Source organism: Mustela putorius, unplaced genomic scaffold (genome assembly GCF_011764305.1).
Source record: "Mustela putorius furo isolate JIRA1106 unplaced genomic scaffold, ASM1176430v1.1 tig00000281_pilon_pilon_pilon, whole genome shotgun sequence".
Classification (NCBI taxonomy): domain Eukaryota; kingdom Metazoa; phylum Chordata; class Mammalia; order Carnivora; family Mustelidae; genus Mustela; species Mustela putorius.
In genome coordinates, this window is record NW_025421343.1 from 32,783,094 (window position 1) to 32,802,109 (window position 19,016).

The following is a 19,016-nucleotide window of genomic DNA, read 5'->3' on the forward strand; positions in this document are numbered from 1 at the left end:
CGGGGATGTGTTTACCGAGAGCCCTGGCAGGTGTTGTGCGGGGGGTGGGTGGGGGGGCTGGCCGGGGAACTAGGGATGAATCAGATGTGATTCCCATCCTCCAGGAACTGGCCAGGTGGTAGGGAAGACTGACGTGAGTTCGCCGTGGGGACACCAATCCAGGGCTGGATCTATGACGTATCCTATCCAGGTTCCTTCCTATCCTATAATACATGCTTTTTGAAGCCTGGGATAAACAAGAGCCATGTGCCACCCTGTGTCAGTGGGAAGGAACAGAAGGTTCCAAGATAAAGGCTGTCAAACCCCTTCCCCTGGGTCTCAAGATGCCCTTCACCCCTGCCACACTCACAGCGTCTAAGACTTGAAGGCTTCTCCTTGGAAAGCTGACTTTTGGGAACAGCATGCCTTGGTCTCAGACACTCCTCTCCAGGTGTGCCCCCTCTAGGAGCTGGGAATGCCATCATCATCAGATCCGAGATGCCACAATCACCAGATCTGTCTGGCTGTCCAACGCCTCTCCTCTCACGGGACAGTCACAGAAGCAAAGCAAATTACCTAGGCCCTAGGACAACTAACCAGGACGGCGGCTCAGCTGCTCGGAGGTGTCGTTAGATGCTTGCCAACAGCCCCAAAGCTCCCAAAGCCAGAAGCCCAACTGCCCCCGCTGGCTGTCCCCATTGGGCTGCTCACGGTGGCAGCAGGCTGGGTGCCCAGGGGACGTTTCTCCCTGGTCCAGGCCCAGCCTGGAGCTCCTCCCGCTTCTTGCTGACAATTATGGCTCCCCACAATTCGGAATCCCAGAGCTGCAGAATCCCGGAGCATCCTTCTCCAGGCCTCCCTGCTTCTGTGGGCACAGTCCTGGCCTGCTGGGTGGGTATTCAAGCATTCTCACCGATTCTTTCCATCGGATTTCTGCCCGCACAGTAGGCCACCTTCCCCACAACTCTCCTGGCTACCTGGTCTTTATAATCCGGGTTTGGAAATCCTCAATCAAACTTTGAGGCCAGACCTCTACAAATTTAATCCAAGGAAATAATCAAATCGCTATGCTAAGATATATATATGCAAAAATGTTCGTTGTGTTATTATTTATAGGAGTGAAATTTAAAAATATGCTAAATGCCCACCATTAGGGCACTGGGTAAGTAAATTGTGGAGATTATTATATGCAGATGACATGCAGAGTTCAAAAATGCTATAGATTTGTGTTTACTGACATAAGAAGTGTACATGTGACATATCATAGAGTCAAAAGAATGTGTCGCCGAGCCATACGTATAGCGTGATCCCACGTATGTGTGTGTGTGTGCACGTGTGTGCGTGTGCACGTACACTTTACATATGTGCATACAAAGAAAGTCAGAAGAGGGACACCAACACAGATGTTTCTTGGGATTACGATTGTAAGCAATTTCTGTAATTTTAGGTGCTATTTTTAAAGTATTTTTACAACGAACAAACAGCCTTTTACTGATATCAAGTACTACTTTAATAACAAGAAAAGTTAAATTGCCAAGGAAGTATTACAGTTTTGAGGAGCTTAAAGGTCCCCTAGCTGCTGGATGCCCCCTCCTGGGGATCGAATCCCCCCTCCTGGGGAGCGGGAAGAGTTCCCGCCATGCTCATAGATTGTTTCCAGGGGGATTGAGGTCCAGTGTCTTTGCTGGGTTCTAATCCCACATCTATATAAAAATCTCCATGACCAGAAGGCAGAGAGGACACGCGCTGTTTACCTCCTCACTGCCCCTGGAAAATCAGTGTTAGAGAACATAGCTGGCAGTGCCCAGGTTGGATGCCTTCCTTATGTGCAGGCGAGCTGAGCAGAGACTTACCTTTTGATGTCCGTCTCTGGCAAGCTCAGGATTCGTCCCCAGGATGCAAAAACCTCGATGGCAACCAACACTTAGCACAGTGTGAGCATCCCCGGGAGGCCAGACAGTCTAGAACGAGAAGGAAAAGGGTGGGGCTGGGGTGGGAAAAGGTATCACCGTCTGCAGAAAAATCTCTTCGGAATTCCAGTGTCTTAGACAGTCCCCACCCACGCAGGTGCTTGTCCCTGTGTTGAATCTCTGAGTGTGGACCCTTTCACATGGAGTGTGTCCAAACACTGCCACGGGCACTCCCAGGCAAGGGAAGGGTGAAGTGGGCAGCAGAGAACCCCAAAGGGCAGAGCCTAGAGGTCCCTCCTCCGTCCCCCAAACACACAAAGCCCAAATTCCCACAGCACAGCCACTAGCATGGGTGAGGGAGAATAAAGGCATTGGCTTCCATCCGATTCAAGCCAAGAGACTCCAAAGACAGGGAGAAACACGAAATTTAGGCCTTTAACCTAATGCTGAAAAGAGAAGAGGACACAAACTCAAGAATTACAAAAGCAAATCACTGCTTCTTTCAGATAATGGGCAAGAAGACCTTGAGGAAGCAAAGGATGGGTTCCCTGGAGAGGATAAGTTTTTTTTTTTTTTTTTTAAATATAGATTTAATACCTAGTAGAAAGAGCTATCTGTTATGGTGAGGCAAGGCTATTCCCAGTTCCCTCTTTCAAATCTAATATATGTGAAAGCTGTCTTCACGACAAGGAATGGCAACCTCCACTGCAAAAACACGGCTGTCATTACCCAGGAATCGATATATTTTTCTAAACGGAATATATCATTATCAATTGATTTTCCTGTTTCCTCTTAGCACTCCAGAGTCCTGGATAGCAGAGGAAAGCTTTAATGTGATATGAGGGATTTGGACAGGTAAATAAGTTATTGTAAACTGATTCCACCTTGCAATGAGCTTCTCTCCAACAACGCAACGGGTCTCTCTCGGAGCCTCTCTCCACCCGAGCTTTCTCAGCTGCCACTGACGGAGACACAAAGCGAGCCACATCAAATAGCCATTTTCAAGCTGAAGGTGGCAAAAATAGTATTTTTTCCAAGGACAGAGCGTTCCCTTTACGATTAAGAAATAACCTCTGTGGGGAGGCAAAGGAAGCCAAGGTCACCATTTAATTCTGACCCAGAGCCAAAGTCGTGAGTACATTTCCTCGACCAAGCTGATGTGAAGCATGCGGATATATTGATCGCTTCGGCCACAAAGTATCGACGGTACTGGTGATAATAAACGATCGATGTATTTCTGGGAAAGATCCTTGGCAGATATGTGTTGGTGAAGAGAGAGGTCTGGGAGACAGCAGTCAGATGGTTTTTAGATCCTTGAGAATTTTATACATTCATTCATTCATTCCATAAGTATTTGTTGAGTGTCTGCTGTGTGTCAGGCAATGTTCTAGGCACTGGGGATACAGAAGTGAACAAAAGAGAAAGAAAAAAAAAATTCCTGCCCTAAGGGAGCTCATCTTCTAGTGGAGGGAAACATAGAATAAACAATAAGCTTGAGAAATAAGTACAAATTGTACAGTGTATTAAAAGGTAGGCAGTGTATGCATTAGAGAAGACAGAGCAGAAGATGAATGTCAGGGGACTGAGCTCACATGAAGGGGATGAGGGACTGGGCCATGTGGGAATCTGGGGTTGAACATTTGGCAGTGAGAAGAGCCAGTGCAAATGTCCTGGGGTGGGGGGAGGAAGCATACCTGTCATGTTCCTGGGCCAGCAAGGAGCCCCCGGTGGCTGGACAGGGAGAGTCCAGAAGGACATTCAGCTGGAGAGGTGACTATCTAGATCATGTAGGGCCTTGCAGGCCACGGTAAAGGCTACTCACTGAGAACCCAAGATGCTGGCGACCCAGCTCTAGGAGGAGCTCTCATTCTCTGGAGACAGACCTCGCAGGTCTGTCAGCTGAATCTGCTTGCGGTCCCTTCCACCCAGATTGCTCAGCACTCTGTGCGAGATGAACAGGGCAAAGGCCAGGCTGGGGCTGGGAGGGGCAGTGGAAGGAGATGAGCCACCAGGGCTGCCCAGCTTGCTCTGAGGACAGTGGCCTTGTGTTTCCTTCTCTGTGGTCCCCAGAGGCCACTTCTAGAGGAGGTAACTGAATCAAAGTCCTGAACGAAAATACACTATACATGAGGCTGAGTTCTTTTGGGCTTTTCCCTAATGTGCTTATGGAGAGATCCTGACGTGAGCTGACACGTTAGACATGACAGGTTGTGTGGGTATCTTGCCCAGGTCTGTTTTCTATGCTGTGTGTCCCCTGATTTGCACGGAGGGCATCACTGAAGCTCGGAGACCCTGGAGACTCCTGGTTAGGTGCAGGCGGTATAGACACCAGGAGACTGAGGACTGGCATGGGGTTGGGTCTTTATTCCCCTACTTGCCTCCCTCCTTGCAGTGACTTTACAGGCTGGCCATGACCCCACTGAAGGTCACAGGTGAGGCTGGGGTGCGGTGGGCCCCACAGAGCATCCTCTCTGTGCCTTAGCTTCTAGCTGGAAACTGCCGCACCCTGCACTGCATCCGTGCACTGGGGACGGCCATAGCGTGGTCTCTGTACCCCAAGCTCCCATCTTATGAGCAGCCCTGCCTGACTCTCTTCCAACCACACATTTCAATGTGCCAATTTCCTATTAAGACCCCAGACGGTACGTTCTCGGGGGCATCGGAGAGCAGGGCTTTGGAATCAGGGATCAGGCTGAATCCCAATCTGCCCCTTAGTTTTGCGACACGGGCTAAGGTATTTAATATCTAGGAACCTTCCTTCTCACTCTTGGAACTAGAGAAACAGATGCAAAATTAGCGGCAGCGGGATCCCTGTCCCAGCATTTCCACCACCGGCTGCACCACCCCGGGCAAGGAGCACCTCCTGGCTGACATCTTTGTCCCCTGCCCCCGCACCAGAAACTGCTCCCTCAAGGGGTTTCGAGCTGCTCTCAGCTCTTGTCTGGCATTAGTTGATGTCCCAGTGATTTCACTTATCTCCCCTTGCACTTCTATCTACCCAACCTCTGCTCCTTGCAGTCAAACGCAGGGCACCCGGAGAATAGACATTATCTTAATATTTGAATCTCTGGCCATAGCGCCCATCAAGAATGGAACCAGGAGGTGTGCCTGGGTGGCTCAGTTGGTTAAGTGTCTCCCTTTGGCTTAGGTCATGATCCCAGGTCCTGGGATCGAGTCCCGCATTGGGCCCCTTGCTCAGTGGGGAGTCTGCTTTTCTGTCTCTCCCCTGGCTGGTGTTTTCTCTCTTTCTCTCTCACTTGTTCATTCTCTCTGTCTTTCTCTCAAATAAATAAATAAAATCTTAAAAAAAAAAAAAACAAACCCCTAAAAACAAACTCAGGAAACAACAGGGAGACAGGTATGGATTTCCATCTCCAGGGGAGGCCTTGACTTTGACATCTGCGGTCAAACTGACCCCTTCTCTTCCACTCACTTCATCATCAAAGGGCAGCTCCCAGGGCCAAGGAAAATGCAATTAAAAAGCCAAGGGATGGGGTGCCTAGGGGGCTCAGAGGGTCAAGCCTCTGCCTTCAGCTCAGGTTGTGATCTTGGGGTCCTGGGATCGAGCCCCACATCAGGCTCTCTGCTAGGCGGGGAGCATGCTTTCCCCTCTCTCTCTCTCTGTCAAATAAATTAATAAAATCTTTAAAAATAAATAAATAGCCAAGAGATGAGAGATGTTTTACTTTCACTTAAAATATACAGTGGGTGGTTAGTCAACGCCTGTGGAAGGGGTCTTACACCGTCCCCCCCACCTTGTCAAGGCACTTAAGAGATGCTAATTGGGTCTGGCAGGGCATAAAAAGGGCCAATATGAAATTCCCTCCAATGGGGCCTTTGGGTTAAATAACTCCGAACGACGGGAGATCTTTAAAAATTAAACCTAAAGAAATGTTTGAGGCCATTCTCACTCTAAGTCTATAAATAAAGATGGCTCCTGCCAGGAACCAAACTGATAGCCAAGAGAATTACAAATAAGGGCCCCAGGATTTTTTTTTTTTTTAATTTCCCTATAAAAGATCCCAATTTTTGGAGAGAAACTGCCCTTAAGAGAGGATAAACCAATTAGGGAGTCTCCCATTTGATGCAGGATCAGAGTCTGGCCCTGCCCAGGTCTTGACCAGGCTACCCAAGGACTGCCCCGCGCCCAGGCAGCTCGCCGGCCCTCAGCCAACCTGGAAGCAACGATTCTCCCTTCCTCGGAAGGAAAAAACAAAGCCACTAGAGGCTGCGAACTGTGGAAGAAAACCAGCTCCCACCTTCCCGTCGGCCCAGGCTCAGGACCCTGTGGCACCCCCGCCCCACCCCGGCCCTGGGGGCTCGCAGACCTGCTCTGAATGTATCCAGCAAGGGTGAAGTCTCATTCACATTCTCTTAAGAAGAGGGAAAAAACAACCCGTCCATTAATAACATCCACCAGGGGTTCACCAAAGCCTGCAGGCATCCTGCCAACCCCAAAATAAACACTCTCAAAAGGTTTATCCATCAGGTTGGCGACAGTTCACGGGCTGAGGGGTCCGGAAGGCCCCGCTCTTCAAGAAGAGAACGGGCACACGGAGATGGAGTGCTTTGCGAGAACCCGCCCAACCCAGGGCGGAGGTTTCCTCTTTCCATTAAGGAGCCAGGACCGGCCACTGATGAGATCCATTACTTATTTCCGAAGCTAGGGAGGCACTGGCGGGCCAGCCTTTGTGCAGGCTCGTGTTCTTCAAAGGGAGGATCTGCAGAGGCCGTGACTCCTGACTCAGATGGAATAATGAAATTTTCATAATGTTGGAAGTTTACAAAGCCTCGCTCGTGCCCATTTTCTGATTTAATTTTGCTCAGAAGTTTATGAGTGGATCACTGTTATTATTCCTATTCTATAGACGGGATACGAAGAATGGCGCAGTGCTACCCGGCGAATACAGAAGGGAGAGAAATGGAATCGTAACTCTAGGTTTGCACCTTCCAACCCTTGCTTTGTTCCAAATTCATCCACGGCCTTGTCCCCAGGACGCTGACGGATGGTGAGATTGGAGCTGTCCTGTGTTCACTCTGTACTCCCCACCCCCGGGCTGGATAAAAATACAGGTGTCTGAGGATATCCTCATCCCGGTCTGGTACTGGTGAGCCCAAACCAACCCTACAACCCAACTGGCTGCTCCCCCCGACCCCCTCACCCTCTTCTCCACAGCCCCGGCGGTGGTCAGCTTCCCAAGGGGCCCCCTCCCACAACCAAGAAGCCACAGATCGGCCCCCACGCCTACCACGAAACCTCTCTCAACACTAAGGCGGCACACCGGGTTCTCCGTGACTATTAACTCGGGGTTTCTCCAACTTTTTTTATTCTCACCGTCCCCACCAAGAAAAAAATTCCATTCTGTTCCATCTAAATTCTTTCTAACAAGTGTCATTCAACTCTGAAAGGGTAAGATTTTGTCGGGGAGGGTGGAGACGTGGAGGGCGTAAGGCACTGTAGTATCTGCGAGTTTTTGTGCCTCCTTCCTCCGTTCACTCCTGGACTCGATTTACAACCCTCACCCCTCACCCTGGCCCCTGGCATGAATTCACTGCCTTTCTCCAGCCCTGCTGCTTCTGGACCCCTTCCTCAGGGCCCAGCACGGACCCTTCCTCAGCCTTTATAAACCCAGTTCCGCCTTCTCTCTCTTGCTCCCCATCCCCAGCACTGTCCTTAATGACGTCCTGTTCTCTATCATCTCCCTCCTGCGGCCGGGCCTCCCCACCTCTCATGGCCTCACAGCAACAGCCCCCCGAGGGGCCCTGTTGTCACCACGGGGATTTTGCTCCACCTAAGAATAGTCACGGCATTTCTGCCCCAAATCCCTCCATGGCAGGAGCCCCGGGGAGCCCAGGCGCTGTCCAGCCTCCCCCGCCCGGGCTACCCGCCCCACGGACATCCCCAGCTCTCCTTCTGGGACCACACACCTGTCTTCCTCCCTGGATCTCCTCCCGCATGCCTTCATTCCGTCTCCTACTGAAAACTTCTCTTCAGAGTATAGACACTCTGAAGGAAAACTGCTGGCGAGTATCAAGTGTATGCACGTCACCGGAAGACGTTTCTTGTTGGCCCAACTCCAGGTCCTTCTTGGCTGGTCTGGGCCAGGAGAATGAGCAGAGAAGGAAAATGGGGTGCCCACACGCAGACTTATTAGATCCTAAATTGTGTCTTGATGGGGCTCTGCCAGACAAAAGGACTGAAAAAGTTCAGGGGAAAAAAAAAATTTTTTTTCAAATCAACCCCTTCCCCCCCACACCGGCCCCTCAGTGTCTTGTTACACAGCAGATCTCTCAGCAACTGCATTATGGGACTGGTCTTACTCGGCCCCACGACTCAGCGCCAGCCCGCAGAGCCCCCTCCACCCCAGTTAGGACACATGTGCTTATCACTGGAAACGGAGCCGGCATGACCCTTGCATTTTCTGGACACCACAAACTGAGGAGGGAGGTGGCAATGCCAGGGGACCCCCTCCCCCCCCAGCCTGACTTGCCGCATTTAAGATGTCGGTGGAGTGTGTAGCACCTGGCACGTAGTAGATGCTCAGTAAGGCTCTGTTGAAGGAAGGAAAACGCCTACCAGACTCAACTCATTTTCTACAATTTTGCTTCACACATCTGGAAGTTCACACCATGGTTTCATGACTGGAATACAAACCAGCTAGGGGGAAAAAAAAAAAAAAGCAGACATTGCTTCCAGATTTCACTCTTATGAACAGGCCTGCATCTTCCCTTTAAATTGCAATAATTCCTTCCCAGATGTTGCTTCTCCTTCAGACCCATAAATTGAAGCTTTTCATGATGACGCCTCCCATTTGCCTGGTGCCGTGGGCTCTCTGGAGTGCTCGTGCATCTTCTCCCCTTCATTAGACCCCACGAGAGGCAGGACAGGCGCCGACATCTCTAATTCACTGACAAGGGATGCCATCTGCCAATACCTCCAAGTGGACCGCGGTGCAAATGGGTTCCCCTCTCCTGCCTGCTGCTGCGAGATCAGAAGTACCCTCTTTTCCAGCAACCCCCAGTTCTCCGTGTGGGGTGGGGCATCCGCAGAGGCTCACCCCCTCCATGTTGGCCTCAGTGATGCTGCCCACTTCAAACTCTGACTCAGAGGTGAGCAAGTCGCTTCCCTTGGTTCTCCCTGACGTGCCTGTGAGGCTGTACCATTTCAACAAGGCCTGTCTAGAATCTCGGAGTAAAACAGAACAGTTGTCCAGTTGGCGGGTGGCAGCTGTGGACAGAGGAAGTTGGACGTGGCCAGATATGTTGGTTTCTCAGCTGGTCTATGGCCCCAGGCAGGTTTGTCCCAGCTCCACAGGGTGGCCCCCGTGTTAGCATCAGTCACAGAGCAAGTCACACTCAGGCAAGAGCCCACCTCAGGTCTGGACCCCACAGGCAGAGCCCGAGAGAACGGAGCTTCCCCCTTTCTTTCCACCTTCCCTGATCTCCGTTTTTGGGAGACCTGTCTCCCTCCTGGTGACTGGCCCTAAGGCTGTTGGTTTTAGTTCTTCAGGTGAGGGAGAGACTCTGACCTGCACCCTAAGACCTCAAGTAGCCAACCACAACAGAAAACACCTGAGTCCTCTATATGGCCCACAGCTGTGCACGTCAGGGGGCAGGGGACAGTTGTGGGGACAGGAGATGCAGCCACCACACCTGTTCACTGGACCTGGTGGCTGCTAGTGCCCAGGGGTCCCACAGCATCCTGTCCCCTGGACACCTCCTGCCCACAGCTTTAGAGAGAAATGATGGGCAAAAGTGAGTCCACGGCATAAAACGTGTTGGGCTTTCAGACTCAGTGTGTTTCTGGTCTGCTCAGGGAGACACAGAGAGATCCGATATGCCCTTCACCCAACTCGGAATCCCCCCGGCCTGCGTGGCCTAGCCAGAGTCGCCTTTCGGACTTATATCCCCGTCCCCGTCGCGGAGGTTCAGGGGCTGGCCTGGCCTGTGTGTGTGGTCGAGAGCGTGTAGGAAGGACACTCAGCACAGCCCGTGGCACCGATGATGGGTGGCTATAACCGTTACAGAGCCACGCCTGCTAACTGAAGCTCACAAGGGGTGCCCCTAAGATACACGCGGTGCCGCGGGGAGGGCTGGGGTCACACGAGGTGGTGCTTTCTCTCTCAGCTCCTCCCTACAGAAGCCAGCACGCAGGGACAAATGCACATTCCCTGAGAGGTGGTGGAAGCAGTGGGCTGACCGTGGTACAGGACACCAGGGTCTAGCTGACGCTGGTCGGCTGCCACTCCCGCCCCCCTGCGCCCCTGAATGTCCTGAATGTCCTCTGAGAGGGCAGCTTCAGCCTTTCCCCCCAACCTCCACCCAGCAACTGGTATACCAGACTCCAGGCCTGAGAGAAGACGCCGCTAAGGCTCGCGTTCGCTCGCTCCACCTGGGTTCCGAACCCAAGCCGACAGGGCCAGCATCTGAAAACCATCGCTTCTTCACCCAGTGAAAAGCTGTTTTATTTGAGTAGATTTGAGGCTGTTTCTATACTCTCAGAGAAAAAAAAAATTGTGAAAGAAAAGCCTTTGGAGATTACAGTACTTTTTACCCAGATATGATGAGTTATCCATTTAAAAATAAACCACAGACAGGCATGTTTCTCCGTACCCAGGCAGAAAGCAGTCATTACCAGGAATTTCTCTAAGTTCTCTGCTTTTCTTGGCCAATATAGAAACAGCCTAGGAACTGAAAATAGAATTAGGAGCTAATTCTGTTTTCCTGATCTCTACCAACGTGTATAGGCAAGTGGCTTGATCGTATCATGGCTTCACGTTCCATCCGAAAATAATAATAATAATAATAAATAATAATAATAATAAACAACATGGAGGCATGCCTCACCAACATCACCCTACTGCTGCGATGTAAACCAGCGACCGAGGAGCCAGGCCAGAGCCCAGAGCAGTGGATACAAGTGCCCAGAGTCTCTGAGCTGCGGCCTGGCAAGGCTGGATGTCCAGGTACAGGCAAAAAACCAAAGGCAAGCGCCAGTGAGTGACTAGCTCAAGGTCACACAGCTAATCAGCAGGAGAGGGAGGACAGCGGTGCTGGCTTCCAAACTCCCCCGTGGACCTCTTTCTCCCCCTAGTCTCTCTGACGTTGAACTGGGCCCGAAGATTCCAGGAAAGTCCCCTAGAAAGGTTACAACTTATCGAACCCAGTCTTCCTTCCTGTGGAATGTCCCCGGCTTCCTCTCTCCTTTCCAGCTAGCAGTAAATCAAATATTCCTTGCTGCATTACTTTTCAAGCTCGATGTTTCTAAATCCAAAGACATCTATAAATAATACATACTCATTTATATGTACATTTAAAAGATTAAAAAAAAAGCCATAACAAAGATACCTGTAGATTCTTCTGCATACACTAATGGCCTATTTAAGACACAATGGGAGCAAATGGCCAGGAGCACAGGTAACCACAGACATGAACTTCCCTCGACTGCATCCGGGCTGCACCCCAGAGCAGGGAGTCCTCCATTCGGAGCACTCCATTCACTGCTTCTCTCCCACGGTCACATTTAGCCATCTGCTTCTTCTTTTATATGTGGGACTGTGTATTTTTTCCCCTCTTCAGTTTTATATGAAACATTTAGCAATGAAGTAGCAAATAAAAATACTACATATCATCTAGAATTCATATAAAATTGTAGTTGGCTTGAACGCATCTAAAGGTTGATAAAAAGAAACACATAGATGCTTCTTAAAGGCTTATTTATATTTTATTACACATTACACACATCACACTCCATTGAGAAAATTTAGAAGTTGATGTGGTTCACTCTGTCACAAGTTGGCATGGCGAAGATTACCACGTCTAGAGAACATTCTTCCTTTGGAACACAATGCACTTGCTTGCCGTTACCCCAGCAGACAAAAATGGAGCAAATAATCCATCCGTTCGCACTGCACTTAGTCTTTGGGAGGGAGGGTTTCTGTACTCCCCAAACCCCCGAGTGTGTACTCTTGGCCTCGGCTAGCGACCCCATCCCCCACCCGGCTGATCCTCACGCCAAAGTGAGCATGTGGCTGGGGCACCATCGCCTCTCCGACAGACGCTCAGGTCAGCTCGAAGCTGGCAGAGTTGGCACCCACCCCGTCACACACCCACACGAGGAAATACAGGATGTCACAAGGCTGCGGACGCTACGGGCTAAGTTAAAGAGACTCCTGGGACTGAAGGCGGTCCGAGGATCGAGGGCTCCCAGCTACAGGAAGGCTCTATGTCAGGGTGAACTCTGGGTCCTGGAGGGTGAGAGAACCTGCAAGCTCAGCATAGAGACCAGAAGGCTGAAGGGTGCCTTGGGGATATCAACGCCCCTTCCCCTCCACCCCGCCCTCCCACAGAGAGAGGCAGGAGATGGAAAATGTCAGCAGGTGACCTCCAGGTTGGGGAAGGGGCAGGGCACAGTCAGCCTCTGGTACTGCGGTGGGGGGGCTCTTTTCTGCACCTCAATACTGCCGGCGCCAGCAGCCTCAGCACCTCTCTGTTGCTTGGTCTCTGGGAACACCCCCGCCTCCTTCTGCATAACAGGGAGACACACACTGCTTGCCACAGTAGGAGACCTTGAGTTGGCTCATACCCACAGCACATGCCATGTCCAATGTGTTTGTAGTGGGATCATCTGCTATCTGTCGGCCGGGCAGCAACCATGTATGAAAAATAACACTGAGGGGCAAATTAAGTGATCTGTCTGAGAGCAGCCCTTTTGGATGAGGAAGGGCTGCTGTTGACAAATCTATGAAAATTACACATAAATTATCTAAAAGCACACAGACACATGTTCAGAACGAGGACCTTGATTACGGACATTTTAAGTACAACTTGGATGAAATCATCTTGTCTCCTTTGAATGCTGGGATAATAACGGAGAGAAGAGGCGGGAGAAATCAATGATAAGCATCACCTTCCCGACCAGAAAAAAAAAAAAAATTAAGAATTTTCACTTTTCAGGATGAGGATGCCTTAACACACCAAGACGTCTGGGTGTTGCCCTACAAAATGTGTTCTAGAACAGAGGGATCCAGAGAAGCCCCGGGGTGCCCTTACAATGGGAAGAAGGAAGTAGGAAGGCCAGGGGTGCCTCTCCCTTTGCAGTAGGACCCAGACAAGGATTTAAGGCAACTGTTTTTTTGGGGGAGTGATTTCAGAAAGCTAAGGGAGTAGGAAGTCACAGAGGTAAGTGAAGAAAGCCAACACAGATTGCCCTGAAGAAGCAGGTCACCGCTGTGGGCACTGAAGCCAATCTTACTAGGGACCTCTGGGGGACAGAAAGGGTCATGTCTCAGAGGCATTCCTTACATCCTGGGGTGGGAGGCAGCTGGAGCATGTCCCATCAACTCCTCTTTCTCCTAGGCTTAGAGCTGCTGCCAGAGAGGGAACCACCCCCTGGCATTTTTAGGTCTTCCCTAAGGGGTCAACAGAGGCTCTGGGGACACAGGGTTGCGGAGGATCCCGGGACAGTACATTTCCAGCATGTGCAAACACACTAGGTTGGAAAATCATAACCTCTGATTACTTGGATGGATTCAATTTGCCACTTTCAAAAGTCTAACAAAAACAGACTACCCCCCTCCCGTATAATCACTGAATAATATTATAATCATTTTGCGTGAAAATTGCATTATTTCCCCGATGGAAGCATAGGCTTTCTACCTCTCAGGGCTTCACCTGCCACATTACTTTTCGAAGTATGAAGTAGCAGGTTCCAGTTATCTGAAAAAAATTTTAAAACAATAACAGCACAATACATAGTGTGATCCAGATGGAAAGAATACACATTTTCCAGGACGGGCACCTTGATTGGTGGCTATAACTGTTAAACACATTTCAGGTAATACAGTGATAATGGGCATTAATAGTAGCAATAGTGCTGATGGGCTGGAATATAATTATTTCTGATTGTATTACTATTTCCTTTTGTGGAACATGGTGCATATTTCCGAACGACTCTATGCTCATTAAAAGACACAAAAGCCCAGAGGCGGGTTGGCAGGAAGGTGGTTGGAAGGGGCTTGCAGTTCCTGGTGCTTGGAAAGTGGGGAAAGAGGGGGGGGCCAGGGTTCTTGGTGGGCCCAGGAGCCCCAGCATCATTGTCTGTGATCCGGCTCCTTCTGGGACCTTTGCCTGCAATTTGCAGACATCGGCCGCTGAATATCCCTGAGGAATGCCCGTATGTATGAAGTAGTAAGCTGATAGGTTTTAAAGGACAATTTGGGGACACCTGGGTGGCTCAGTGGGTTAAAGCCTCTGCTTTTGGCTCAGGTCATGATCCCAGGGTCCTGGGATCAAGCCCTGCATCCGGCTCTCTGCTCAGCAGGGAGTCTGCTTTCCTTCCTCTCTCTCTGCCTGCCTCTCTGCCTACTTGTGATCTCTGCCAAATAAATTAAAAAAAAAAATAAAAAAAGGACAATTTGGTAAATTAAAAAATGTTTGTTTATGCCCAGATACGTGACTTCTTTCTCTTCACCTCCCATTAGCCCTCAGAAAAAGGGACTTGCCTTCGTTTCAATATAACCAATAAGTTGATTGATATGGTCTTTATCAAGAAAAGGACATCTCACAGTGCACTCTCTCGCCTCATTTAGCAAAAACAGATACATAATCATTCTTGGGATTATGACTTCGCAATTTTAGCTTTTGGATGTTGTTGGAAACGAGACCGCAATGTCACTTCCGAAAGACACCGACCATGGACAATTGCTGCAAGAGACGGTGAACATTCACCTGTGTGGCCAACAGAAACAACGCCACAATGTCACAACTGATAGGATCTGGGACTAGTGCCTGGAGACAAAATTGTAAAGGAAGGCATAATCCCCAGATTCAGAAAGTGGCTTCTCCTGAAAACCGGGATGCAAGCAAGAATCAGGAGCTCTGGAAAACCGTCAGAGGACTCCAGAGAAACTGCTCTAGTGGGGCTGGCTCAGTCTCGTACGGCTCGTGACTCTTGATCTCAGGGTTCTGAGTTCAAGCCCCGTGTTGGCATGGAACCTACTTAACAAACAAAACTGCTCTAGTGCTAGAAAGTACACTGGGAACAGAACAGTCGCTGGAGTTGAAACTGCACAAGACAGACTTAAATGATGACTTGTGGAATCTATCAGTCGTATTTTGAAGTTAGTATGTTACAGATTTTGTCATTTAAAAAATGTGTAGCTAAAGCATTCGTTGCGTATTTTAAGTAAGTGGTAAGTTATCTATACTACAACACTATACTCTGTATCTGTATCATGCTCTAGATGTGTACATCTATATTCTAAAAAATTAATATATTCAGGTTGCCTAAGAAGGTTTTTTTGGAGACCTTTTTTTTTTTTTTTTTTTTTGGGAAAAGTGGAGAATAGCTTATGTTTGGGTGGAAAGTTAGTTTCATTAGCACTATAGAGGGATGGTCACCGTCCTGGCAAAGACCTAATTTAATCTACAAATCAAAGCCATCAGGGACGCTAGACGATTTTCAGTTCAACAATTCCTTCATTATACAGATGCAAAAACAGAAGCCAGAGAACTCTCTATCCTACCAAGGAATCCTTAAATGAAGGAGTGAAACATACAAGAAAATCTAGAAAATCTGAGCATGGCTCTTCCTGTGGATACCCCACATGGCAGTGGTTGGGTATAAAGCTCTTCATCTGTCAAGCGGGGGTACTCTGGGGCTAACCTCCAAGATCTACCTGTAGTGGGTTGCTCCAGCCCACGACCTCTAGTAGGTAGCTTGCTTGCCTTCTCTTCAGGAGCTTTTCCCTCTGGATCACACACCAGCTTGCATTTCTGAAGCCAGCCAGAACACTACCACTGCTTAAAAAAAGTGAAGACGCATTTGTTGAAAAGCCTATCTAAATATGAAAATGTATGTCTGGTCTTCTTTTCAAGCCGGAGGAATCTGCTGAAAGGGGCCGGGTAGGAGGGGTCTTCTGGTCCTACCGCTGTCTGTCATCCTGCACATCCAGCACATCTTCATTTAAGGATTCCCTGAGCAGCAAAATCTCTTCTCTCCTTGGGCCTGGAGCATCCCTTGCACCTGCAATCCTCAGGCTCCTGCTGTTCATGCCTGCCGATGCTGGGCGGGGGCTGCCCCCTGGACCTCCCATCCTGACGGGAGGAGGGACTGCTGTTACTAGAAGGTAAGCAAGCCTGATCTACGCTGGCTCATGACGCAGCTCTCGGGGCTGAGACCCACTTTAAGTTTTCTGAGTCACGCAGACCCACTTCTCTCCCCAGTAAAGCTGGAGGAGGAAGGGTGCCTGTGATGATGGGGTGTGGTATCCTGATGGAGAAGTTACAAAAGGTTCCTGGGGTCCTCTGAAAGCCCCAGGCAGCAAAGAACAATTCTCAGTTCCCAGAAGCATGCTTCTCTCAAGTGTTTGTCTTTCGATGGGGCATTTCAGCCACAAAGTGCCTAAAAATTAACAGCTCCATGAGAACTCATAATCAGGAAGGATTAAGCTGGCTACGTCAAGGCCACACTCCACAGAGCTGCAAGCGTGGGATTCCTGGAGAAGCTGCAGGAAGCTCTGAGACATATGAATTATGAATTGAGGGCTTGCAGATGCTCAAGTTTGGTTCCAGAGCCCAGATTTAAAGGGGAGGTGGGAAGAACCGCACGTCATGCTTGTCTACGAGCCCAGTCTCGGTCAACCCTGGCTCCCCCAAGTACTAGTCATATGATGTCGAGCCAGCCTCATGACTCCTCTGCCTCAGTCTCCTCAGCTGTACAATGGGGTAACAAGAGCCCTTCCGCCATATGGCAGTTGGGAGAGCAAACGAGGTCATTCAATAAGGTACTTAGAAACGTGCCTAACACATAGTAAATGTTCGTGATTTTTGTTTGATCTCGTCTGCCACCAGAATGATCTTCCTAAGACACAAATGTGGTTTGCTCTCATTTGGAATCTTTCAGTGGTCTCCCACTGAATAGGTAAAATCCCAAACACTTGGCACGGTTTCTATGGCCCAGACCTTATTCTAGTGGTTTCTGCCTTTATTGCCCACGGTGCCTTCACCCTGACCTCCTGGAAACTCCTGAGCGTGTGCTGTGTTCTCGCACATCTTCATGCTTTTCCACAGGTGCTGTCTCCACCTGTCCTGTCTGTCCCTCATCTTCTGCTTGGCCAGCTCCACTGTGTATGCCTAAGCGCCCATCCTCCGAGCAGTTACCACCTGTGTGCATTTACTGAGGCACCTTGGACTCTATTCACATTTTGGACCAGATAATTCTTTGTGGAAGGCGCTGTCCTGGGCAATGTAGGATGGTTAGGAGTATTCCTGGCCTCTACCCGCTAGATGCCAGTAGCATCCCTCTCCCTTACCCCCATGCTGTGACAATCAAGAATAACTCCAGACATGGCCTCCCATCCCCAAGGTAGAAAAGGGGACAGAGTTACCCCTGGTTGATAACTGCTGCACTAGACTATACGCCCCTGGGACCCCTAGGCTAAAACTTACTCATTTCTGTATCACTGGGGCCTGGTCCAGTAGTTGGCAAATAGTAAGCGCTCAATAAATGCCCATTGAAAAAGAAAGAAGGACATAAAATGAATTTATGCCCATAACATAGTAAATACCTGCCCCCCTCCCCCACCCAGGATGAGATAGGCATGTGGGATCCAACAATGAATAAATGAACAAGACAGCGTTTGATAAGTCACTAAACACACAGCACGAGTATTGAACAAACAAGCACTTCTCATTGTTTCAATATCTTAAAGAAAAATGTCAACCCCCCCATCGCCTCCCGGTTTCCCCTCTCTGTCCTATTCAGCTGCTCTGCATCCCAGAGAAACTTCTGCAGGAGTTGCCTGGGCTTTCTATCTGCTTCCTCACCTGCCATTCCCTCCTGAGCCCATTGCTCTGTCTCCAGTTCTCTTCCTAAGGGCACCAACACATCTCCCTGTTGCTAAATCCAATGGAATGTGTCCACGCTCAGTCCTATTTGTCCTATTTGCTCTCTCAAAAGCCTTCAACCCTGATGACCACTGTTGGGAGGAGGGCTGATGGGTGGATATTTACTAACTGCCCAGGCATGGGCACCCACCCAGCACAGCACACGTACTGACCAGTCACGATGGCCGTGGGGTATCAGTGGCCAGCTCTACCACGCTGTGCGTACAGGCTGAATGGAAAAGCCTTGCTTGAAACACTCCCTTAGCTCCTGAGCCACAGCAGTCTCCCTTTTCCCCTCTCCCTCTGGCTATTAATTATCAGAGTTCCTTGAAGATTTTTTTCTAGGCTTCCTTCTTTTTACTTGATTCTCTCCCCCCCAGATAAGCTAAGCCCTGCTCAAGGCTTCAGGTACCCTCTCATGCTGACGACTCCCGAAAGCATATGACTTGCAGTCCCCACCTTTCCTCTGGGCTCCAGATCTATACATCTCCTTTGCTTACCTGACATCTCTAATTTGATGTCTCAAAGGCAACTCTACCTCTTATGCTCCTTCCTCTGACCAAAACAAAATACAAAACCAAGCACAACAAAAAAACCCAGAGACTTCCCCAGTGCCACAGATCTCAGTAGACTGCATCTCTAACCATCTCATTGCACAGACTTGACAGCCATCCAGCAGGCTCTCTCCCTCCCTAACTACTCTTCAGCACTCCTTCTCAAAGATCTTTTAGGTCCATCTACTTCTATTTACCTCCATTACCACTTTCCTGTCTTGCAACAGGCCTTTTACTTGGTCTCCCTGAATATTCACTTGTTGTTTTCTAATCTGTTCTCATGTTGCAGCCAGAGAGAGTTTTCTCAAAATGCAAATATGATTCTTTTTTTCTCCTGCTTTAAGACTTTTTCATTAAGTGTCAGATAGACTGCAGCTCCAGTATGGTCCCAAGGCTGTGCATGGACTGGATACTGCCTCATCTTACCTCTCCCCTCTGTTCTCCTCTATACAACCACACTAGCGGCCTTTAAGTTTCTGGAATGTTCCATACTCCTGCCATAGGGCATTTCTATGTGCTGTTTTCTCTCTCTCTTCACCTGGTTATGCTGATTCAAAGCCCAAATCAAGCATTAAGCCTCCCTTGACCTGAGACTGTATCACATCCCTGTTTGTGGAGCTATGAGAATGTGTCTTTCCTTCAAGCACCAGTGTTCATAACTTTTATTTTTTATTATATGAATAAT

The 19,016-nt window shown here is 49.4% G+C and overlaps 1 protein-coding gene across 2 annotated transcripts in view; it reads right to left on the bottom strand.

The window, feature by feature from the left end:
- The window catches only part of KLHL29 (kelch like family member 29), a 297,199-nt gene that overhangs the window by 211,299 nt on the left and 66,884 nt on the right, over window positions 1–19,016 (bottom strand). For both annotated transcript variants that reach the window (XM_045079323.1, XM_045079322.1), the window contains exon 2: window positions 1,833–1,940. The gene's annotated coding sequence lies outside the window, so the exon portion shown is untranslated. The remainder of the gene's footprint in view (window positions 1–1,832; window positions 1,941–19,016) is intronic.